We start from the raw sequence: 15192 nt of genomic DNA on the forward strand, positions 1-15192 counted from the left end.
CTCCTGTGTTTCTGTGCAAACCTGGAACCCAAGCGTGACAATTTATATAGCTGCTTTTCTTACTACTCAAAGAACTTTGGTGAGTTTGGAGCCACTTGAGCTATCACTAATGTATAGCATCTATCTGGATGATGCAACAGCAGCCATATTTTACGCCAGTACACTCACCACACGTTAGCTTTTAGATGAGGGAGATGGCCAATTAGAGACGGAGGATGATTTGGGGGGCCGGAATGACTAGGCTGTGGTGGTCAATTTAGCCAGAACGTCGAGATACAACCTACTCTTTTCGAAGGATACCCAGGGATCTTTAATTACCACAGAGAGTCTGGATCTTGGTTTTGCATCTCATTCGAAGGACGGCACCTTTTTTACAGCACAGTGTCCTGGTCACTGCACTGGGGCATTGGGATCCACACACAGACCACAGGGTAAGCACCCCCTTCTGACCCCACAAACACTGCTTCCAGCAGAAACCCCAGCTTTTCCTAGAAGGTCTTCCATCCAAGTACTGGCCAGGCCCAAGCATGCTTAGCTTCAGGTGGATGACCTGTTTTGAATCGCAGGAGGTATGGCTGCTGGCATGTGAAACCATTGACAATTCTATTTTATTACGAGACTAGGAAATGACATTGGGCTCACAGGCTCTGTCCTTGTCTGGACTTATCAAATCGTTTCCAGTATATCCAGAAATGTGCTGACAGGGCTCCATCATTACACCCAGAAGTTAAATATGCCGTCCTGCAGGGCTCGGTACAGGGATATTTGCTGTTTTCACTTTACTCATGGGCATCGGTGGAAATAAATGGGACGTGCATTTAAAACTGAAGCCAGGAAGCACTTCTTTACACAGTGAGTTGTGGGACTCTGGAACAAACTACCGAGACGTGAAGTTGAAGCAAAAACCTTGACAAAATTTCAGAAGTATCAGGATGAGATATTAAAACAACTTAGCTGTTTGCTAAACTAACAGGCCCGATGGACTGTACGGTGGCCTCTTGTTTGTCAAATTTCTTATGTTCTTATACCAGCTTCCATTAGGAACTCTCATTAGATAACATAACATTAATTTTCATTTGTGTGCAGATGATATCCAGTTATACCCTTCGTTTAGGCCAAATGGCATGTCTCCAAAGCCGTCCTTAATTACGTGTGTCTGTGCGTTAAAGGAGTTGATGGAAGAGAAGGGCTTGGTTCTGAATACCTTAAAAACAGGAATGTTAGTTATAGGAGGGAGTGATGCTGAATACAACAACATTCTGTCATTCTTTACTTACTTGAAATCACCCGTACATTTACTGAATCAGCACACAGTTTAGGTGTTAATTTTTTCCACTAGCATGTCATTTAAATAACAAAACTACCCAAAACATGATTTTTCCATTATAAAAATGTTGGAAGATTAGGATATTTTGAAAATTTGCAAGATTCTGGGAAATTAATTCCTGCATTTATTTCTAGTAGGATTCACTGCTGCGATGTGGTGTTCACTGGCCATTCAAATCGATCTTTATGTAGCTTTCAGTTAATTCAAACTGCTGCTGCGAAAATCATTACAAGAACTAGAAAGTATGAACACATAACCCCTGTCCTCAAATCCTTACACTAGCTCCCTGGTAAGTTTAGCAGAGATTTCAAAATTCTGCTTTTAAGATATGAAAAGGTTAAATGGCAGAGGTCCTGCTTACTTATCTCAGTTTTATCATTACTTACAAGCAAGAGTGCATATTGAGATCTCAAGATGCCGGCCTAATTAAGTTTCCAAGGATTAATAAAATAACAGTGGGGCGTTGAACTTTTAGTTACAGGGCCCCGAAGCTGCCTGATAATATAAGAGGTGCCCTTTCAGTCTCAGCATTTAAATCCCAGACTTATGATTTCCATCTGGTATACCCTGAATAGAGCTGCTGATTAGCCATGCATACAGAAACATAAGTTCAGAAATGCAAGAAATTCAGTATTTTTACACCATTACTGACCCTCCTCTATTCTGTTTCTCTTCTCAGTGTCTACATGTGGCACTTGGTGCCACTGCTAAATTGCTGGGTTGCTCTCCTGCAAATGGAGAAGTCATCTCGATACAGGAATCGTCATAAGGAAAGATTCTCTCATCAGGTTGGACAGCCAGCATAGACCCCACAATAGAAAATCCAGGAGCAGGTATGCGGCGACTGGACTGAGACTTTATTTTTGATTTTCTTTTGTACGACTTTAATCTCCTCCGTTGTCAACTGGCTGTAGTTCATCAAATATTGTTGGTTTGCATTTATGTTTTAATTAGTTTCTACCTTGTTCTCCATGTGTTTTAACAAACCTGCATTTATTTATATGTGTACCAGAACTACTCATACCTCCTGTACTTCAGAAGAGGTCATCCCCTGAAGCTAAGCATGTTTGGGCCCGGCCAGTAGTTGCATGGCAGACCAACCAGGAAAAACTTGGGTTGCTGATAGAAGAGGTGCTGGTGAGACCAGTAGGGGACACTTACCCTGTAGTTTGTATGTGGATCCCAATGCCCCAGTGCAGTGATGGGGATACTGTGTAGTAAGAATGTCGCCGATACTCAAATGAGACATAAAAGTGAGGGCCTGGCTCTCTGTGGGCATTAACAAGCTCTGGGCTTCCTTTGTAAAGAATAGGGTGAATCCTGATGTCCCGGCTAAGCTGACCACCATGGCCTAGTCATTTTGACCCCCTAATCATCCTTTCTCTCTAATTTTCTTCATGCCTTCACCACCTAATAGCTCATGTGTGGTGAGCATACTGGCACAATAATGGCTGCCGTCACATCCTCCAGGTGGATTCTGCACATTAGTGGAATTAATTATTCCATCCATCCATCCATTTTCCAACCCGCTGAATCAGAACATAGGGTCACAGGGATCTGCTGGCACCAGTCCTAGCCAACACAGGGCACAAGGCAGGAGCCAATCCCAGGCAGGGTGCCAACCCACTGCAGGAATTAATTAATCAATTAATTAATTATCAGTTGTCACACACGTGTGATTAGGAGGCAGTCAACAAGCCCAGAGGTGAGTGAAATATCGAGAGACAGTATATTCAGGGGGAGCAGCCCTGGACGGTGCAATACCTCCCCCTGGGTTGGAGCGGTGCCTCAGTTTCTTGCAGGGCTCCACGGGAATTGGAGTTGGGTGCAGCCCTGTTGGGTCCCGCAGGCGCCGCCAGAGGGTGCTGCAGCTGGGACTCCTGTGCCCGTCTGGGCGGCATATTTGCCACACCCGGAAGTGCAGCCGGATGTCGTCAATCAAGCACCTGGAGCACTTCCAGGTGCCCAATAAAAGGAGCCGGCAACTACCACTCAGTGGCTAAAGTCGGGCGAATGAGGACAAGGTTTCCTGGTAGAGTGGTGGTACAGAGGAGCAGTGCGTATAATTTGTGTGTTGGTGATTTGGGACTGTGTTGTGGCTGGGGGACATGGGGAAGACATGCCCTCCAGCTGTAGACAAATAAAAGTTTATTTGTTTTATACGTGTGTCTCCGTGTCCAATCTGTGTCTGGTCGGGCGCAAATATAGTGTCTTTTGTTACAAAACCTACCTTACTTCTGGGTTCCAAGATGGATGCCGGAACATCACCTCCGGCATCATCTGACGACATCACTTCCAGGCTCCAACCTATGACGATACTTCCGGTCTCCAGTCGATGACACCACTTTCACCCATACATCACTTTTGATGACATTGCAACTATCTGTCATTTTCAACGTCCAACTCATTTTCGCCCGCCATCTTTATTTTGTATAAAAGCCACCATTTTGTAAAAGCCGTGGTGATGTACTGTAAAAGTATTTTGATCGCCATATGTTTGCCTATTCGTTTTCTTTGTCCTGTGGACATTATACGGGGACGGTCCCAAACTCTTTTTTTCAGTTGTGGAAATCTTTTCTTATCTTACAATTAATATCATCTACTGTATACTTGTATTCTAACTGAGTATTGTTCGCAACGCCTTGCACTTACACTCGATGAAGAGCGATGTTCAACAAATAAGTTGACTTGTTGTCAATTCAATTCATTGTACCTGATTAAGAATGTCGTCAACGAGCTGTCCATAGAAGGTCCCACAGTTGAGCACAAATCCTAAAGTCCAACCTGCAGCTCTTACTGCAGAGACAGGATTGTGTCAAGGCACCGGTCTGGGGAAGACAACCTTGATGGTTACCAAGAGCACAGTGGACTCTATAATTCTTAAATAGAAGACTTTTGGAGCAATCGTGTCTTTTCCTAGAGTGGGCCACTCGCACACACAGAGCGAACATCTTTGCAATAAATGAATCTAAGAAGATTCCGAGAATTGGTAGCATCACTCAGAGGGCAGAGTCTACCTATCAGGCCATCGCATTGGCATAGAGATTTTGGAGACCCCCATTAACTAAGGACCCTCATGTTTAGGGTGGGGCAGTGGTGGTAGTTGTAGTCGTGGGCTTCAACTCCTAGACTAGCCTACACAGATTCAAGGAGAACATGCACACTCCAAGCAGTTGGTGACCGGGCTGGGGATCCCTGGAGCAGTGTGGGAGCCATTTCTCACCATCCCGAGTAGGAAATATGAGAGAAAAATTCTCTCAGCTTATGTTATTTAGAAAGAGACGAGGCTATTCTTTGCCTTGATTTATTAGCTTTTGATTAAATGAAAAAGAAAGCCAAGCAAGTTAAAGCAGCCAAGAGACCAGAAGGTGCTGTGCACCCCTGACCCGCTGCTTAAAACAAAAGTAATCATCAAAAAGTAATAAACAGGCACAGCTTGATACCAGAAGTAATGTAGCCATTTCTGTGATGCAATTTCAGACAAGAAGAGCAACAAGCACAAAGCAGATTTCACAAGCGAGCCATGGTGAAGAGTTTATAATAAAAAGGCGTGACGTTCTATAATGTTTCTGTCTCATTACTATTCCCTGCTGTGCCAGGCCATTACTGCAGCCAGTGGCGGAGTCTGTGCGGCCCGATGAGCCGCGCGACTCGGTAATCAGGCAGGCAAAAGTGGACTCTTCTCAGTAACGACCCAGCGTGGCTGTGACTGTTAAAAATGGCGTCACATACGTGCAGACATAAAAAAAAATGTGTCAGCGCCTGCATGGCTGTGCAGTTAGAAGGCTCAGATTTATTTTTTTTTTATTGTATTTCTAGTATTTGAACACAACAGGTCATGTGATTCATTATTATTTTTATGAAACAGAAGGTGACATCAGCTGACAACTTTCAGATTTTATATGGCGCCATTCATGAAGAACATAACACAGAAAGCTTTACACTGTGTGTGAGTTTACTGTTTGTTAGTTAGGAGCGATATATATATAAAGCGCCTTCAGAAATTCCTCAGACCCCTGCAATTTTGTTATATTTGCAGCTTCGTGCTAAAATCATTTAAATTCCTTTTTTCTCTCATTAAACAACATTCAATACCCCAGAATGAAAAAAACAATGACAGGATACCAGGATTCTTCTTCTTCTTTTGGCTGCTCCCGTTAGGGGTTGCCACAGCGGATCATCTTCTTCCATATCTATCTGTCCTCTGTATCTTGTTCTGTCACACCCATCACCTGCATGTCCTCTCTCACCACATCCTTAAACCTTCTCTTAGGCCTTCCTCTTGTCCTCTTACCTGACAGCTCTATCCATAGCCCCCTTATCCCAATATACTCAGTATCTCTTCTCTGCATATGTCCAAACCAACACAATCTTGCTTCGCTGGCTTTTGTCTCCCAACCGTCAAACCTGAGCTGACCCTCTAATGTCCTCATTTCTAATCCAATCCCCAATGCAAATCTTAGCACCTTTAACTCTGCCACCTCCAGCTCTGTCTCCTGCTTTCTGGTCAGTGCCACCGTCTCCAGCCCATATAACATAGCTGGTCTCACTACCATCCTGTAGACCTTCCCTTTTACTCTTGCTGGTATCCGTCTGTCACAAATCACTCCTGACACTCTTCTCCACCCACTCCATCCTGCTTTCACTCTCTTCTTCACCTCTCTTCCACAATCCCTACTACTCTGTACTATTGATCCCAAGTATTTAAACTCATCCACCTTTGCCAACTCTACTCCCTACACCCTTCACCATTCCACTGCCCTCCCTCTCATTCACACACATGTATTCTGTCTTGTTCCTACTGACCTTCATTCCTCTCCTCTCTAGAGCAGATCTCCACCTCTCCAGGGTCTCCTCAACCTGCTCCCTACTATCACTACAGATCACAATGTCACCAACAAACATCATAGTCCATGGGGACTCCTGTCTAATCTCATCTGTCAAACTGTCCATCACCACTGCAAATAAAAAAGGGCTCAGAGTCGATCCCTGATGTAATCCCACCTCCAACTTGAGTGCATCTGTCACTCCTACCACAGACCTCACCACGGTCACACTTCCCTCATACATATCCTGTACAACTCTTACGTACTTCTCTGCCACTCCCGACTTCCTCATGCAATACCACAATTCCTCTTGCGTCACCCTGTCATATGCTTTCTCCAGGTCCACAAAGATGCAATGCAACTCCTTCTGGCCTTCTCTATACTTCTCCATCAACAATTTTGGAGCAAACAACACATCTGTGGTGCTCTTTCCTGGCATGAAACCATCCTGCTGCTCACTAATCATCACCTCCCTTCTTCACAGAGATTCCACAACTCTTTCCATACCTTCATGTTGTAGTTCATCAATTTTCTCCCCCTATAGTAACTGCAGTCCTGCACATCCCCCTTATTCTTAAATATCGGCACCAGGACACTTCTTCTCCACTCCTCAGGCATCATCTAACTTTCCAAGATTCCATTAAACAATCTGGTTAAAAGCCACTGCCATCTCTCCTAAACACCTCCATGCTTCCACAGGTATTTCATCTGGAACAACAGCCTTTACGTTATTCATCCTCTTCACATCTGTCCTTGCTTCCTCCTTGCTAATCTGTTGCACTTCCTGATTCACTATCTCCATATCATCCAACCTTTTCTCTCTCTCGTTCTCTTCATTCATCAACCTCTCAAAGTTCCCTTTTTCTATCTTCTCAACACACTCTCCTCGCTTGTGAGTATGTTTCCATCTTTATCCTTTATCACCCTAACCTGCTGCACATCTTTCCCAGCTTGGTCCCTCTGTCTAGCCCACAGGTCCTTTTCTCCCTCCTTAGTGTCCAACCTCTCATACAACTCATCATACGCCTTTTCTTTAGCCTTCACCAGCTCTCTCTTCGCCTTACGCTTTATCTCCTTGTACTCGTGTCTACTTTCTGCATCCCTCTGACTATCCCACTTCTTCTTTGTCATCCTCTTCCTCTGTATACTCTCCTGTACTTCCTCATTCCACCACCAGGTTTCCTTTTCCTCCTTCCTCTGTCCAGATGTCACGCCAAGCACTCTTCTTGCTGTCACCCTTACTACATCTGCTGTAGTTTCTCAACTGTCTGGTAATTCTTCACTGCCACCCAGTGCCTGTCTCACCTCCTCCCTAAACTCAACCTTGCTGTCTTCCTTTTTCAACTTCCACCATTTGATCCTTGGCTCTGCCCTCACTCTCTTCCTCTTCTTGATCTCCAACCTCATCCTACAGACCACCATCCTATGCTGCTAAACTACATTTCCCCCTGCCATCACCTTGCAGTCTTCAATCTCCTTCAGATTGACTCTTCTGCATAGAATGTAATCTACCTGTGTGCATCTTCCTCCAGCCTTGTATGTCACCTTGTGTTCCTCCCTCTTCTTAAAATATGTATTCACCATAGCCATGTCCATTCTTTTGGCAAAATCCACTATCCTCTGACCTTCTTCATTCCTCTCCCTGACACCATACCTACCCATCACCTCCTTGTCTCCACTGTTCCCTTCACCAACATGTCCATTGAAATCCGCTCCAATTCCCCTCTTTCTGTCCCTTGGGTACACTGTCCATTTTTTCATCCATCTCACTCCAAAAATCTTCCTTCTTTCACCATCGCACACCCAACTTGCGGGGCACATGCTCTGACAACATTCATCATCACACCTTCAATTTCCAGCTTCATAATCATTACTCTGCCTGACACTCTTTTCACCTCCAAAACACTCTTGACATATAAAATATAAAATACTTGGATAGATACATCAAATTAACAAATGCATTTAAACAAAGAACAAGAAAGCCACAGAGAAATAGGGGGCAAAAATATAACCCTTTGGTTAAATAGATTAGATTGTTAAGAAATGTACTATAAAGTATTTGAATAGACACATAATAAAGGCTCTATAAAAGATTTGGATAGATGAGAAAGGCAATATATGAATGATAGATAGATAGATAGATAGATAGATAGATAGATAGATAGATAGATAGATAGATAGATAGATAGATAGATAGATAGATAGATGATATGGAAAGGCACTATATAATAGATAGATAGATAGATAGATAGATAGATAGATAGATAGATAGATAGATAGATAGATAGATAGATAGATAGATAGATGAATATGAAAGGCACTATATAATAGATAGATAGATAGATAGATAGATAGATAGATAGATAGATAGATAGATAGATAGATAGATAGATAGATAGATAGATAGATAGATAGATAGATAGATAGATAGATATAGGCGCCCAACCCGGCACAGATTGATGCAGAGGCACGTACAAAATAAACAAAGAATTTTATTTCATTCTTCAGCCATTGGACACGTCTTCCCCGTGTCACACAGCCCAAAAGCAAAAGACAACACCACCAAAACACTCTCTTCTTTCTCCTTTACCACCCCTCCTCCTCAAGCTTAGTCCTCCTCCTCCCAACTCTGGCCCCTGAGTGGTGGAGGCTGGCCCCTTTTATAGCCCACCTGAAAGCGTTCCAGGTGCTTGACCACCTGGTCCCAATTGTACTTCCGGATGGGGCTGAAGACTCATCCAGCCAGGCTGTTGACTCCATGCAGCACCCCCTAGTGGCCATCCCAGCCCCCAACCAGGCTGTGGAGGACTCCATCTCCCATGGAGCCAGGCGGGAGGCTGGGGAATCGTCGTCAGCCTGGGAGACTGCCACCAAGCGTCCCAGGGGAGGAATTGAGCTGTCCATGGTTGCTCCCCCGGAACATATGCAACAGGGGTGTCCTGGCCGGGCGTGGAACCCAGCCATCCATCACGATAGATAGATAGATAGATAGATAGATAGATAGATAGATAGATAGATAGATAGATAGATAGATAGATAGATAGATAGATAGATAGATAGATATAAAAGGCAGTATATTATAGAATATAAATATTTTAGATAGATTAAACAGATAAGAAAAGCTCTATAAAAAACTTGTAAAGATAAGACAGGCGCTATAAAATATTTAGAAAGATTAAGATAGATAGGAAAGGCACAATAATATATTTAGATTATTAAGATAGGTAAGGAAGTTGCTATAATATATTTGAGTAGATTTATATGAGTGACTTTGTATTTTTGGATGGATGGATAGATAAGTAAGGAAGGCAATATACCGTACACTAGTTTGAGGAGAATGTCTTTCCCCAGCACTCTGCTTGGCTGTGTCTTTCTCGTAGGCCGACTGTATTCCCCTTGCAGGAGAGATGCTAATGGTGCTTATTGCACAGAGTAACAGAAAGTGCCCTTGACTAAAGATGAATAGCTATCTATTCTCTTTGTATATTCAAATTGTATCAAAATATGCAGAAAAGACGTTTTAGACAAACACTAATAACTGGGCTGCAGCATTTTTTTAGCGTTGTGAGCTTTTCAGCTGCCCTTCTGCCTGCTCTCTGCTGTCTTTGTGTGTTAACGTCTTGTTTGTGGATTCCTCACTTCTCGTTTCCCCTCCTGTTGTCTTTTGTGGTGTCATTCCGCTCTTGTTTGGTTTCATAGCTGTCATTGTAGTTTACATGCTAACGTTTTTTTGTTTTTTTTTCTTCTGTTTAGTCTGATCCCTTTTGAACAGCGGGAACATGTAAGAAGAATTTTAATTTTCTAATATTGTTATGTAGTGAGGGTGATTTCAGTACGGTTATTCTATCAGTCCAGCTAGAAATCTGCTTTTTGTAACAACGAAAGACAAACCAGTGCTGTATCTGGGGGGACAACAGACGCATCTTACCAACCGTCATTACTTGTGAGTAGTTTAGCACATTTACAGTTAAAGAATTCATGCTGGAGGCCTCAAATGCCCCACACCTGTAGGAATTTCACCGTGGACACAAATCTGCATTGACACAATAACTAAAGTATTAAATGTGTAAAGATTATTCATAACTTATTGAAATGCTACATTTACATCCTTGGGGCAATGTGCCGAAGCAATTAAAATGCAAATAAATTGAGACTGTAGTATAAAAACTGTTGAATCTTAGACTGCGTTATTTATGGGTGATCGCGGTGTGCAGCTCTAGCCACTATGCTGTTTTATCAGGCAAAGGTTCTGGGGATTCCATCCTAAAGGATCAATCCCTCGTGTCAGTGTACAGACCCTCAGTCGTGTCTGGTCTTCTCGCTCTGTCCCACTTGAAAAGACAAGGAGCCTACTGTTGCCATGCAATTGCACCCACGTGTGACGTGCAGTATGAACTGCGCCACCTTCTATACACGTCTGCCTTTCTAAATGATGTCCACCCCATTTGCCACAGTGGATTCCAATCAAGTTCTAGAAACATCTCAAGGAGAATTAAAGCCAACAGGTGGTCCCCTGACCACAATCTCGTGTGCCATGGCAAAGAGCCTGAATACTTTGAGGAATGAGAGATTTCAGTTTTTAATTCTTTTTAACACCGTATATACTCACATTTAAGATAAGTCAGGGCTTGATTTTACAGTGTAATTTCCGGTATTTTATAATGTCAGTCGTATAAGTCGAATGCAGAAAACTCATGCTATTGGTCAGAGAGGTTACGATATGCTAACGCCCACCTGAAAGAGTAACCACGGAGCACACTGCCTTTTTTTACTATGTATTGTGCCTACGTGACCTGCTAAGATTTGTATTTGGTATGATAAGGATGGACAGGATTATAAATGAGGACATTAGGGTGTCAGCTCAGGTTGGACGGTTTGGAGACAAAGTCAGAGAGGCGAGATTGCTTTGGTTTGGACATGCTGGGTATATTGGGAGAAAGGTACTAAGGATAGAGCTGCTAAGTAAGAGGAGAAGAGGAAGGCCTAAGAGAAGGTTTATGGATGTGGTGAGAAAGGACATGCAGGTGATGAGTGTAACAGAACTAGATGAAGAGGACAGAAAGATTTGGAAGAAGATGATCCGCTGTGGCAACACCTAACGGGAGCAGCAGAAAGAAGAAGAAGAAGAAGAAGAAGAAGACTATGCCTACGTGACCACACGGTAATACCTGAACTATTCCAAAGCAATGTTTGTACTGTTTTGTGTTTTTGTATCTCACACCCTCATACCCCTTTATTGTAAGAGCATTCCTTATCTACAATGAAGCGTTTGATCAGAAGAAAATATGAAGCTGCTTTTTAATTAAAAATTGAAGTGGCGAAAGGAATTGGTAACTGCGCTGCTGCAACAATTACTTTTCATGTCTATCTGTATAGTTTTATATACTGCCATTTCTATCGATCTGTCTCATTTATATAATACCATACATATCTATCGATTATATAGTCTATTACCTATCAATCTGTCCAATATATTGCATTTTCCCTCTCTCTCTCTCTCTCTCTCTCTCTCTCTCTCTCTCTCTCTCTATCTATCTATCTATCTATCTATCTATCGAGTGGTCCAGATCTAATTATGCAATTTTCATTATGCTATAACTTATTAAGTTTATTACATAGAAAATCACCCGAAAAATTATGGACCATCGAGAAGTGCGCAAACTGACGACATGAAGAATCGTCTTCGCGCCAAACTGGAATCGTCCTCACATAAATCAAAGTTATCCAGACGATCTGGATCTGCATAATTAGATCTGGACCACCCTCTATCTATCTATCTATCTATCTATCTATCTATCTATCTATCTATCTATCTATCTATCTCATATACTCACGTTTAAGTTCTCCCACGCAAAAGTCAGGAGTTGATTTTACCGTATAATTTCTGGTATTTTATAATGTCGGTTATATACGTCAAATGTGGGAAACTCACCCTATTGGTCCAAGAGATTACAATATGCTAATGCCCACCTGAGACAGTAACCACGGAGCACACAACCTTTTTTATCTACATGGGTGAGGCAATGCGCTGTATCAGCTTGTGTTTCCTAACCTCTCTCTCTGTCTGTTGTGTCGACGTGACCACACAGTAATACCCAAACTATTATGAACCTGATGTTTGCCTGTTTTGTGTTTTTTGTGTCTCACACCCTCATACACCTTTATCGTAAGAGCATTGCTTATCTACGATAGAGTGTTCGATCAGAAGAAAATAAGAAGCTGGTTTTAAAGTAAAAGTCGTTAAAGTGGTGAAAAAAATTAGTAACTGTGCGACTGCAACAACCTTCGATGCGCCTGAGAAACTGATGTGAGATTGGAGGAGGCAAGAAGATGTTAAAAAAAAGTGTTGTATTTTTGAGCGGGCGTATAAGTCGGGGTCTGATTTTATGATCGACTTATACGTGAGTATATACGGTAACTATTTCAGTTTAAGCAAACAGAGATTAAGAGATGACATGATCAAAGTGCTTAAAGTTATGAAAAGAACTGGTCCAGTGGATCAAGGCCTAACCCTAACATCGTTGAAGCAGTGAAAGAAATTGGTAACTGCACTTCTTCTTCTTCTATCAGCTGCTCCCATTAGGGGTCGCCACAACGGATCATCTTCTTCCATATTTTTCTGTCCTTGTCATCTTGTTCTGTCACACCCATCACCTGCATGTCCTCTCTCTACCACATCCATAAACCTTCTCTTAGGCCTTCCTCTTGTCCTCTTACCTGACAGCTCTATCCTTAGCATCCGTCTCCCAATATACTGTACTCAGCATCTCTATCTGCTGCAACAAAATTCAATGTGTCTGAAAAACTGGTGTGAGATTGGAGGAAGCAAGAAGATGTAAAAAAAAAAAATGTGTTTTTGAACGGGCGTATAAGTCAGGGTCTGATTTTATAATAGATTTTTCGGGTTTCAAGAGCCGACTTATATGAGAGTTTATATGGTAAATTTGCAAACCTCTTTGAAAGCGTGTATTCACATTGAATTACTGAGTGTAGATCTCTTGGATTTCCCCACCTTGGGTGCCCATACCCACCCTTCAGGGAGTGCCATTTCAGACGAAGGCTGCATTGTGAATCGCCAAAACTGAGTGAGGTGCATTGTCTGACTTTATCGTAGTCCAATCGGTGTCTTGCAGTGTGCCATCATTTGTAGGTCGTTTGTCACTTAGTGCTCCTGTTCTATGATATGAAAAGAATCAAGGATTTCATGTACAGCTGTTACCTGTGAGTAAGCCACAGAAGGGCGCGTCCCCTCCGGTTCCTCGATGCGGGAGAAGTGTTCATAAAAGCAAATAACTATTTTTTAAGGGAATAGAATTTGGACCTTGTAATGATATGTAGAGAAGGCCGAGGTTTTCTAGGTGCAAGCCTCGATCGTGAAACATCACTGATTTTGAGGTTGAATTGACATTTTGTTCCTTGGGGGACTGATTTGGATTCAACACCTACTGCTTACACTTATCCCACCTCTCCTGCTGGCGGTCCTGCTGGCGGTCCTGATGACAGCGCAGCCATTTAAACTGCGAGGTTGCATCTGTTTTTGAACTGTAGTGTTATGGGGGTGAGGGGGTGGCAGTAAAGCTTGCTGACTCTGTCTCATTGCTAAGCAGCGTGACGGCACCCGTTGCTTCATGGGGTCTGCAATCCGCCAAACCCCTAGATCGTTGATTGGGTGTCATTTACTCAGGCTGCTTGATGCTTCACCGTATATCCCAACCCCTGGATCTTCAGTCAAGTGTCTCAGCTTCATGTGGGGACAAATGAACAAGATTATTAACATTTCTAAAGGTAAATTGATCAATTTATATTTTGATTTTATGCACTGAGTTAAAAGCTTATTTTATTCAGTTCAGTTTGTTCACCTGAAGTGTTGTATGCAGTTCAAAAATTGAAATTTGACTTCTTTGGCATCAAAGGAGATATTAATTTTGTACGGGGTGAAAACAGAAATCAGACATTTTCTAGGAGCCTGTGGGGAGTAGAAGAGGTTGGAAACCACTGGTGTGGATTGATGGGCAAAAATGGGAAATTTAACCAGATAAAATTAAATCAAAACAATAAAGTGCTCAGAAAATGAAGAGGTCTAAACACTTTTTGAGTCCATTACCTATGTTATACGGATGACATTAATATGGATACCTCATGCACGGCCCCATTGCGGTGTTCATGTGAATGTGCTGTATGTACTCTTCCTTCATTTCTAGTGGCTTGCCTTGACTCTGAAGGAGTGAAGGTTTCCTGAAATGCATCAGCTGGCCTGTGAAAGCGGGTCACCACCCAAACTAACTTTACACCCCTCAGCCATGGGGGGATGTTTGTGGACTTCATACACACGGCCTTGCCTTGTTAGGCTATTTGAGCCTGGAGAGTCTACTGTATTTACTAACCAAAAATAAAAAAGATAAATGAAATTCACAAAAAGCCAGGTTTTTACTTCTTTCTTTATTTTTGGTCAGTGAGCCACCCCAAGGCTATTGCAGCTCCTCTGCCTTGTCCAGCCTGCAGCATATAAAAAAGAAAAAAGAAAAAGAAAACACAGAGCAGAGCCTCCCAACGTTGTCTAAAACCTGCCAGGTTTAAGCAGGCTTTATAAATGAGCCAGGGAGCTCTCAGTCTCCTCGGGAATCTGGCAAGCGAACACAAGACGTCTTTGAAACTGAGTGAGGGCAGGTCAGAAACGGTCTGAGTTTCCAGTGCCAGACATGGCTCCTCGGTTTTCATGCTTGGTGTATGCCATTCCATCATCTGCCATTAGTAACGTAATGCAGTTCATCAGCACTCCAGCATTGCCTGGGATTGTCTGCTTGTCGTTTGTCCCAATTATGTCATGCACAGTAACTTCACAAAGAATTCAGACCCCTTCGCTTTTTAATCACTTTGTGTTATGTTGCAGCCTTGTGCTAAAATCATTTAAATTCATTTCATTCCCACGTCAAGCAACACTCAATACCTTAGAATGACAAAAACAGAAGTTTAGAACTTCCTACAACTGTATTACTGTAGAAATAAAAAAACAGAAATCTCACATTGACACAAGTAGAT

Source organism: Polypterus senegalus, chromosome 13, assembly GCF_016835505.1.
Source record: "Polypterus senegalus isolate Bchr_013 chromosome 13, ASM1683550v1, whole genome shotgun sequence".
NCBI lineage: Eukaryota > Metazoa > Chordata > Cladistia > Polypteriformes > Polypteridae > Polypterus > Polypterus senegalus.